We start from the raw sequence: 9,893 nt of genomic DNA, 5'->3' as shown, positions 1-9,893 counted from the left end.
TGATAACCATAACTTCAACTGGTGCAGTTACTTTACCCTAAATCACCAGTTGCTAACTCACTCTTCGAGAAATGCACTGTATTTAAATAGGAATATGTAAAGATCAAACACTTTGGCTGAAGAACACTGTATGTATGTTGTGCAGTTTATAGTGATTAAAGATAAGCGTGAACATACAGCCAGCTGTGTTTAGTAAGAGCAGGAATGTACTGTACACAAAGAAGGTCTACAATCTAAGGGCTGTTAACAAGTGGACTCCGGTCCACATGCAGACCCAGCAAAGTATGTCAGCAGACTGAAGTACTTAAAATACTTCAAATAATAAAATACTCTATATAGGGGCTAATCAGCATATAATAAAACTGCCTATACTTTTTTGTTGTTTTTTTTAAACACGAACCTTTGTGACAGCAGAAAAATCTTATGTAAATTATTTATCTAAAGCAGTTCATCAGACCAAAGACTAGCTAGACAGTGAGATGAAACTGGGTATGGGTCCGAAAGAGATTTCCCATTTTTTATTTTATTTACATCTGATCTGAGTCATGAATTCACTCTTCTTCACATTTCTTCTTCTTTTCTGGTATATAGAGTCTTGTATTCTTATTTTCTTCTGTAACACATTTCCTCATGTTGTAGCTGCATGTTGGTCAGATTGATGCTAAACTAAATTTTGCTGCCCGAGTCAGTGAATAAGGGAGTTTATGTTTGTTGTTACGATATTCAGAAGATATGGCACTAAGAAAAAACATTAAAGATCATGTTGATCAAGTTCTACATATTAAAAAATATGTAGTACTTGATCATGTTGATCAAGTTCTACATATTAAAAAATATGTAGTTTAATTGTCTTATTTATAGCCATGAACTAATCATTAGCACTAAACTGCTATCAGTGTTACATCACGTCACTAATCCAGACCTTTGTAATCAAAGTATTGTAACGGGACTGTTAGTTAAAGTCAGATCTGTCAGTAGCTCAATGAGAATCGTGACGATTTACAACACTCGTGCTTCACACACGTCAGTGCTGATGTGTCATATATGTGTTTTGTTGGATTTGACCTTTATTCGTTTTCTTTCACATTTCTTAGGTGTTGACAAAAGCACAGCTGGATTCACATCTAAATATTCACATCTGTCTTATCGGCTGCACAGACGGACATGTTCGAGTGTGTATTGTACAGTGTGTTGTTGCAAGTCTGTTGTTTTCAACTCCTGGTGTCAACTCCCTTCCTTGCAATGCCTAAACACTGTTTCTGCCAAATATCAACAATCCTCTTTAATCTGTTCATGCAGTCACACGTGCAATCCCACATACACACACTTGTCACACTTGCCTGTGCTTACCTAGCATTCAAAACAAGTTCAGATGACGGTTACCACATTCCGAAACACACAATCACAAATCTGCTGTGATATGTTTGTACAGAACATATTTTTGTCAAACTGGAACGAAGTAATAAAAGTTGCATTCCAGCATACAATACTGCCTTGTGAAGCAGATTGTATTGTGCAGAATGCTGCGTACTTGACTATTCACCCAAGCGCAGTTAATTATGGAGGATAACGGCTAGAATGCTCATGAAACATTGCTACTATGAGAATAATATGTAGCACTGGACTTTCTCTCTCATCACATGTCCTGCAGAAAGAGGTAGGCATTTGGAGTATTTGCTAACCTCCTGATCATCCAAATCAAACAGACCTGTGTTTATCCAACAATTTGAGACAGCCACAATCTTGCAAAAAGCCGTTCCCCACAATGTCATGCATAAACTCAAGAGAAAAGCTCTGATGATATGGTGACCTGGCTGAGCAATAGAAAGTCCAAGAGTTTTGTATATTGTGTGGCCATGGGAAGGGAAGGGAATTCTGATGCTCACTGGGACATTTGAGGACTCCAGCCAAAGCAAACAGGGTCATATCTCAAACCAGATGCCTGCCACATCTTTGCTCGTTGTGGCGTGCCGAGTTGTTTTTCTCCACGGGTTTTCCTCGTTCCATAAATTCACAGCTTGTGGAGCTGCTTAACCCAAGTCTGTTTCTTATAATTAAAATGTGGATTTCGAACTGTTAACAGCTTGTTGCAAATATTTCACTGCTTATATTTTTAGCCACACATTCTTCTCTCTAAGCTCTTGGACTACACTATTCTATCAAGGCCAAATTACCTTTGAAAACCCTGAATGGAGAAGGAAGTGTGTCTATAAAACATGCTCGGCATTTCTTTATCTCAGTTCACTGATTACTCAAGTCTGACAGAGTAATCGTGTTCATATGGAGTTACACACCAGGGCCAATGTTACTGTGAGTGAATGGTGCCTGGGGATATCACCACCATGTGGTACTTCAGTCTTCTCCAAAAGTATTGGCACAAGTAGTACATTCTTCTTCTTCTTTTCTTTCTTTCTTTTTTTTTTTTTTTTTTACTTCTAAACACATTGTGAAATTACTGGGACCCCCAACGTTAATATTTGTCAAAGCCTCCAAGGCAGTGACCAACATCAGTGAGTCTTTTCTTCTAAAATCTGAACGAACTGGATAACTTTTTTTTTTTAAATTTGGACCCTCCTTCCATACAAAACATTTCATGCTAGTTTAAATTCTTTATATTATTATCCATCAATCAATAAAGTGTATGGTTATATCATTAGTTTTGTGCATGCAGAAGCTCTGTTTTTAATTAAAATGTAATACCAAAAATCCACAAAGATTATGTTAACTGTTTCTGTGTCTATTTAGATGTCTCCTAGAGGACATTTTAATGTATCTTTATACATGTAGCTCTTAAACAAGGCAACCTTTTTACTTTTGGTCTTATTAAGTCATTTATGATGCAATCAATCGACATTTAAAGTCTTGGACCCAAGCATCAATAATCCACCAAAATAATGTACAAAAGATATCAGATGCAGTCCTTATTATATTTTTCACCAAGCATGCCAGAGGTCATGGTGGTTCATGGGCAAAAACTGATTTTGCTGTCCAAAAATATGCTGGCAGATGGGTGAACTATGCTAAATTCCTAGTTGTAAATGTTTTTGTGAAAGCTACCCTGTGATGGATTGTTCAATTTATGGTGTATCCCCACCTCCACATCGAGCGTTCTCTGGAATCTCTCCGAATCCAATACAGCCCTGATCAGATTAAAAGGGTTGAAGAAGAACGAGTGTATGTATTGCTGTCAGTTCATTTCATTATTGGATTTTGCCTCAGTTATAAATCTCTTTAGATAAAAGCAAGAGCTAAATGAAAAAAAAAATTACTGCTAGACTGTGACTGAAGTATAACACATAAAAAAAGATAAAGTGTTAGTACACACAGTGTCCTTCTGCAAAGATGCTGGGTAAAATAAAGGCTGTTTACCCTTACACTAGCTCCAATGGTAAACAGAGTTTAGTTTGCCCTAGATCTTTGTAGAAGGACACTGTGGTGCTGGTTTTCTTCAGATTTAGTTAAGTATTTAACCAACAAATGATTGTTGTTTCTTTTGTGTTGCTTTACACATTTTTCACACACCCTCTCTGGGTCATTGATGTAGTGGAAGTGTTGGGGCATATTTCTGCTTTAGGATAACTGTCTGACATTCCTCAGAGAGATAAGACCTGAAGCGATAGCTTTTTTCCCAGGATTGTCTGCCGCTGTACATCCGTGACTCATGCCATTTTATTCATCTTGCAACCTGGCATTGCCTTGCATCCCTGACCGACTTCCTGTTGTGTATGTTTGCATGTTTGCGCTTTTATCGTTTATCCCTGCTGAATTCGGTGTAGCGGGAATCTTGTCCACACGTCCTCGACAGGACGTTCACAGAGTTTCAGAGACAGAAGGGTGGGTGTCTTATCAGCGTGATTCAAAGAGAGCATGTTTGTGTGTGAGAGACGCCAGCGATTCTCAGAACTAAAGATGTGGAAATGACCTCTTCCACCCTTTCACATACACACACACCCTCTCCAGTGCTATGGTCATTCCTCTCTTGTCTAGTTCCATTTGACCCCATTATGATTACATTTTCTTATCTCTTAGTCCAGGGGGAGTCTGTTCGAGCATCAGTAAGCACCATTTGTAGTTGCCTCTTATCTGAGTCTTACATGTAACCTAGATAGAAGAGGTGTATTTGGAATGCGACTGACTAATGGTTTAATATCCACAGTAGTCCTCCTGCAAACACTTGGAGTGTGTCTCACGATAAAAAGGTAATGGGCCAAGCCGTGTTTTGTTGGTATCTAGATAGGAAACAGGCCTCCCTGAAAATCAGATAGGTGATTGATGCCAATCTGCAACATGCTGGAAGATAGCTGTAGTTATGGGACTTGGGCCATGGAATGGCATGTGTAGTGGTGGTGTATGTGAAGGAAAGAGAGAGAAATGAGGAGATTACTTTGGCGCCTGTTAGTAATGTGAAAAAGATGGCACAGATGTGTATCTGGAAGCCTGGAGAAAAATTTCCAAAACTAACACACACATGCTGTGAATTTTCTCAGTGACTACGAAGACTTGCACAGTGCCACCTAGTGCTGCTGTGGTGTTGTGGTTGTGTTTTAGATCAAAATCAACTCCAACTACATATATTGCTGTTTGCATTACGTCCCTCAGGTTAGATACCTGTTGTGTCAACGGCCAATGGATGCCCTGATGTACACATTGGTGAATTAATCATAGAAATGTCTCTTATGCTTCTTATTAAGCTTATTTTCCTGAAGAGAGAAGCTGTAGAGTTGGGTTTTGGTCATTTTCACAGTTTGAGTATTTTAATTCCTAAGGAACATTCTCCAGTTTTTCAGCCCTTTCTGTATGGATTCTTTCGAACTAAGCATGAGCATATACTCCCTCATGGTGAAATGTACACAGAAATGAATCTACACACACTCTGGATGAATACATTCTTTTGATTCACAATAATCAGCCTTCAGGTCATAGTAATGAAAGAAGTATAGAGTGAAACGTGTGTGAAGAAACACATTGTTTACACACAATGGTGGAGCATACTACACACTTCCTGGTTCTTTTTGCCAAATTTAGATAAAAAGTAAATTCTTTAAAATTAAAAAAAAAAAATCCAAAACTGAGTGGATTCTTGTTGCTTTGGGGTTCGAATTGGGGTTTTGTTTTCTTGCATTTAGCCTGTGTGTGGACTAATAATAATAATAATAATAATAATAATAATAATAATAATAATAATAATAATAATAATAATAATAATCAACTTTGTTTTGTATAGCCCCTTTAAAAGTAGCATCTCAAAGCGCTTGACATAAAAAGATGAAATTAACAGATACACATAAGTGTGCTTTAAGGGTTTCTGCTGGGTACTCTGTTTCCTCTTCCAATCCAAAGATATGCACTGAAGCCTGTCTAGCATCTTGAAATTGATTGTGTAGTATAAGCAGTACAGAATTTCAAATCAGTTGTGTATAAACATCAGTTGCCTTTGTAGTTTTAATAATTTTATATGATTTCTTATTTAATCCTCACATCAATACAACACCTATTTATGATGTTTGAGGTTTTTAAAAATCTTTAACTAGTAGTGTTTTTGTCAGAACTTGCATATTGGCCCTTGCACTTTGTCTCAGGACAGTTCGGATTAAAATTGTGCCTTTCTTACAGTTTTCATGAAATAGTTGTCAAGAGTTGTTCTTTATACCTAAGTGTTAATACAGGAAAACTGTCATGCTCTGTTCTTCAAGGTATTTTTCTCCCCTCAGGACATCTTTAGAAATATCCTGTTGCATTCAGATTCAAGTGCACACCCTTAGTAACGCTTGGCAGCAGCTTCTGTTATGCAAAAGTGTATTGTGTGTCTCTCCCTTTGACCACTAATTAAGGCGACCATTTGAATACTGGCCTTAATTACATTGGAATGCCTTGTGTACTAACGGATGCTAACCTTGTTAGCATTCCGCTGCTCTGTCCTTGGGTTATATCACAAGCTCTCAACCTTAAGCATCCTGTTTAGCACAAATTCCCATAGTATTGTACTGTACAAGTACTGTAAGTCCAATCGGCAAAAAAAAAAAATGCATGCTACATATCTTGTGGCTGAGTGTGTGTGGGGGTTTGAAGTAACTGGAGTTAATGTGTGTAGAGGAATGTTACCCCTTTGATTGCATTGTTTTGAGTAAAGACTAAAGGAACAGTTAAACATGTGAATGTGCTCATTTGCTAATGAATGCCAGCTGCTCAGGTCCAAACTACAGGCAGCTATTCATAATCAAGCCATCTGATGACTGCTGTCTTTAGCTTTTCTACCCATAACGCTACCAGTAAAATCCTCACTTCACCATGTCCTCGTTCTTCTTTCAGCACATCTGTCAGGAATCAATTGCAAAATTTAACATCCAGAAATCACTGAGCGTTTGAGATGCAGGGACGTGTCTTTTTGGAAGGAAAAAAAGGAAATAGTCATCATTCCTAAATCCTTGCGAAACAGATTCCTTTTTAATTGTGAACAGCTTTGCAGCCATAGCAGTTCCTTGGATGTGTTGCACATGTAGCAGACTTTCACCTACTGTATAAAACAATATTGTAGGTGCAAGTCATACTGTAGTAACTAAGATTTGATTGCTTGAAGTGCAGAACTGCCTCGACCTATCATTCAGAGTTAAGTTATGCAACGATTTAATGCCGCGTGACCTCGGCCTTATCTTAACCAGAAAATACCTGGTGTACATTCCTCTCTCAAGTGTTGGTGATCCTGTGTCACAGACTTGTTTACCCTCCAGAATAACTGCGGAAAGGAAGTTTGATTGTGTATTGGAATGTAAAAAGCACTATAAGAATAGGGTGTGCCAGGCCGGCAAGGGTAAAATACAAGCAATCTTCACACATTGTACATATCTAACATTTCAGCACATCCATAGAAGCCTGTGAAGGTGACAGCCATTGCCTGTTCACATTCGTTTCAGCTTGGATTGATGCAAACGCTAATAATTTTTTGCTTTCTAGATTCTTTCAGAAAGTGCTTGAGTCACTTTTTCAGGCTTTTTGGCCATTTGTCTTTAAGTCATATGTCTGTGTTTCTTTCTTGAAACTGTCACATCTTTTCCTTTGTTTGACTTTTAGCCCTTCTTTCATTCCTCCAAAAACAGTGTATTGTAAGAAAAGCATACCAGTGATTCTCTTTCTGTTTTATGCTCATGTCCACTCAGTCCTAATAGTATTGTAAAGCCTTCATTATGCCTATCATAAAGTGGTGTTTCGTTGAGAAGATGAGAGAGCAGAGTTTAGTCACCTGCAGGGGAAACTCCATTGAGGAACTCTGCCATAAATCAGCATGGCTTCTCTGATCGCTAACACACTGGCCTTCTTTGGCGCTCGATCACTTTCCCAGGTATGTTTGCTGAGAAAATAAATAAAAGAATATTGTTACCATGCTTGAAAATAATTACAGAAAACAATGGGTCCTAGCCAGCTTAATTTCTAGTCTGTAATCTGGATGTAACTGTCACATCATTGTGTTCAGCAAACAACATCATTAGCTCAAGAATGCAGGAATGACTCATATAATTGCAAACTACCAAACCTAGTGACAACTAACATTACAGACAACATGTAGTGAGACAAGAAGCTATGTAGGTTAATTTAGGTGTAGGTATTAGGTGTTATCTTGTTATCAATGCTCTGATGATTCTCTGAAAAAAAGTGTTATGTTTCAATACTTTGACATGAGCTGGAAGAGAATCTGAAAATAAATAGTTTTATGTGGAATCAGTTTGATTGACATCCAAATGCTGCACCCACTGCCAGGCTAGCCGTATATAAATCCGACTGACGTAAATCGTATGTCTCAAGAATGTATTTAACATTCTCACATGACAAATGTACCTGAACAAATACATTAACAATGCAATGAAAAAGAAAAAGATGAAGGGTTAAAGGTGCTGAAACTTACAGCCTACAATCTTTCCACCACTTCTTTGGTACATGGATGATTAGAAAAATAAAACTCTCTTATAATGGAAGTCAATGAGCAGTTGTTGTATTCTGTAACTGAACATTTTAAAATATGTGCTTATAGGGTGTAACAGAATACCATTGTCTGTATCTAGTGCTCCAAATATTCATATCTGCATGTTTATCTGCAGTTACATAGAAACACTGGAAAAACCCAGAGATAGAAATGCCAAAACTGTCAGCATGGTCTGTGCCAAGAACTAACCTGAGTTTTTTTTTAACTAAACTGGTTTTCTGTTGTTGTTTTTTTTCTTAAGTACGTGAAAATTTAACAACACTATTTTCAGTAACGATCCTGCGTATATTACAGATATGACTGACTGAGCTTAGGAAAAAAGAATATTTTGGGAGAAAGAAGCATCTGCATAGGAAAGGACACATATACAATCCTGTCCCATCCATCTATGAACAGGAAATCATGGCACATTGCTTCTTAGAATGTGTAGGGTGAGCCAGAGGAATTTGAGGAATGCAGATCCCCAGCAGGATAGCATACAATAGTAGTGAAAATGCTAATGTGTGCTCACATAAAGCCTGCAAACTCCTACATAGTTAATGGTCAATAGGACAGCTGTTAACTTTGATCTTTATATTGTTCACACGGATGGATGGTGGACATATTTATACATTCACACCTTTCTGAGTCATTCTTAAACTTTCATAATTATGCACACGGTGTGCTCAAGGAAGGCTGTTATCCATAGTTTTAGAATGTTATGATTTGTTTCTTGTTTGGTTTTGTTGGATGGAAAAACAGGAGAAGCAGTGGTGTGTTTTTAACAGGCTTGGGCACTTTCCCACGGCCTTCTCTCTACTGATATGTCCTCTTTCTTGTTCTCTGTCTGATGGACAGATGGCAGAGGTACTGAGAGCACGTCTTATCTGCCGCCTGCTGATGCGCTGCCTGAGAAAGTTCCAGGCCTGTGCATGACATCAGCCGCTCCATCGGCCGTCTGACGAGGGCTATCAGTGGGTCAGAGTCACTTCTCCTTCCTCTTCTACTCCCTCAATACCTCACAATACTTCTCTCTCTCACTCTCTCTCACACACACGCACACACACAGAGCACAAAAGATGTCACAGCTCATCATTCGAACATGCAGAACTTTCCTGACCTCTTACCTCTTGTGTGTATGTGTGTGCACGTGTGTGTTTGTATGTTTTCTCATTCCTGTCACAGACCCCCTGATTCCTCCCCTCTTTCACCTCTCTGGCTCTGGTGATTTTGGACTAATGAAGGGTCAGCAGGAGCATTCCCATGGACAACCATACGATGTTTGCTCAGTTGGCCCGCAGTGTTTTCTCAGGCCAAGCTCTGTACTTGTGAGGGTCACACATGCTTCATGAGAGGGAAACAGCTCGATACTGAGAGTCTGATAATGCTTTACAAGCACCACCTTTCTCTAACTTTCTCCAGCTTTTATCCTCTTTTTCATCTTGAAAATAAAAGCGTTCTGTTTTCAAAACTGCCCTATTTTTCTGTGAAGCAAACTTTTATCATTTTAATGTTTACATATTCCATTCTAAACTGGCCAAGCCAGTGGTCATTTTATGCTACCAAATGTGCTTTTACTATTATACTATTAGTTACTATTATTTGTCAGAGATTCCTAACTTGTTAGCTATCATGGCTGTAACAAGCAAGCCAAAGTTACAACTGTTGTAAACTTCCTAATGTTTTATGAAACCATTGTGTGATTGGTTGTACCTTGAGGGAGGAATGTTCAGCAACCTGCTCAGGGATTGTTCATGGAAGGTGATAAATTCGGCTGCTGTTACTGTGTCTCAGCATCTTTGAGATAGATAGATAGATTGTTCATCTATCTATATTTTCCTAGCTTGAAAAGCCTTGTGTGTTTTTGACCTGTTTAAAAAGTCATGTATTAATACAGAATGATGCCCAATTGTTTAAAAGTGTTCATCTATTTTTATTA

General features: G+C 38.3%; 1 long non-coding RNA gene across 1 annotated transcript; it reads left to right on the top strand.

Moving 5' to 3' along the window:
- The first annotated feature begins 7,245 nt into the window (after positions 1–7,245).
- Positions 7,246–9,378, top strand: LOC113642662. Its single transcript, XR_003440634.2, has 3 exons — positions 7,246–7,336; positions 8,813–8,932; positions 9,140–9,378. It is a non-coding gene; the product is annotated as an uncharacterized LOC113642662 (long non-coding RNA).
- The last annotated feature ends 515 nt before the right edge of the window (positions 9,379–9,893 follow it).

The sequence above is a fragment of the Tachysurus fulvidraco genome, chromosome 5 (genome assembly GCF_022655615.1).
Source record: "Tachysurus fulvidraco isolate hzauxx_2018 chromosome 5, HZAU_PFXX_2.0, whole genome shotgun sequence".
Classification (NCBI taxonomy): domain Eukaryota; kingdom Metazoa; phylum Chordata; class Actinopteri; order Siluriformes; family Bagridae; genus Tachysurus; species Tachysurus fulvidraco.
This window is presented reverse-complemented; position numbering and strand designations above follow the sequence as displayed.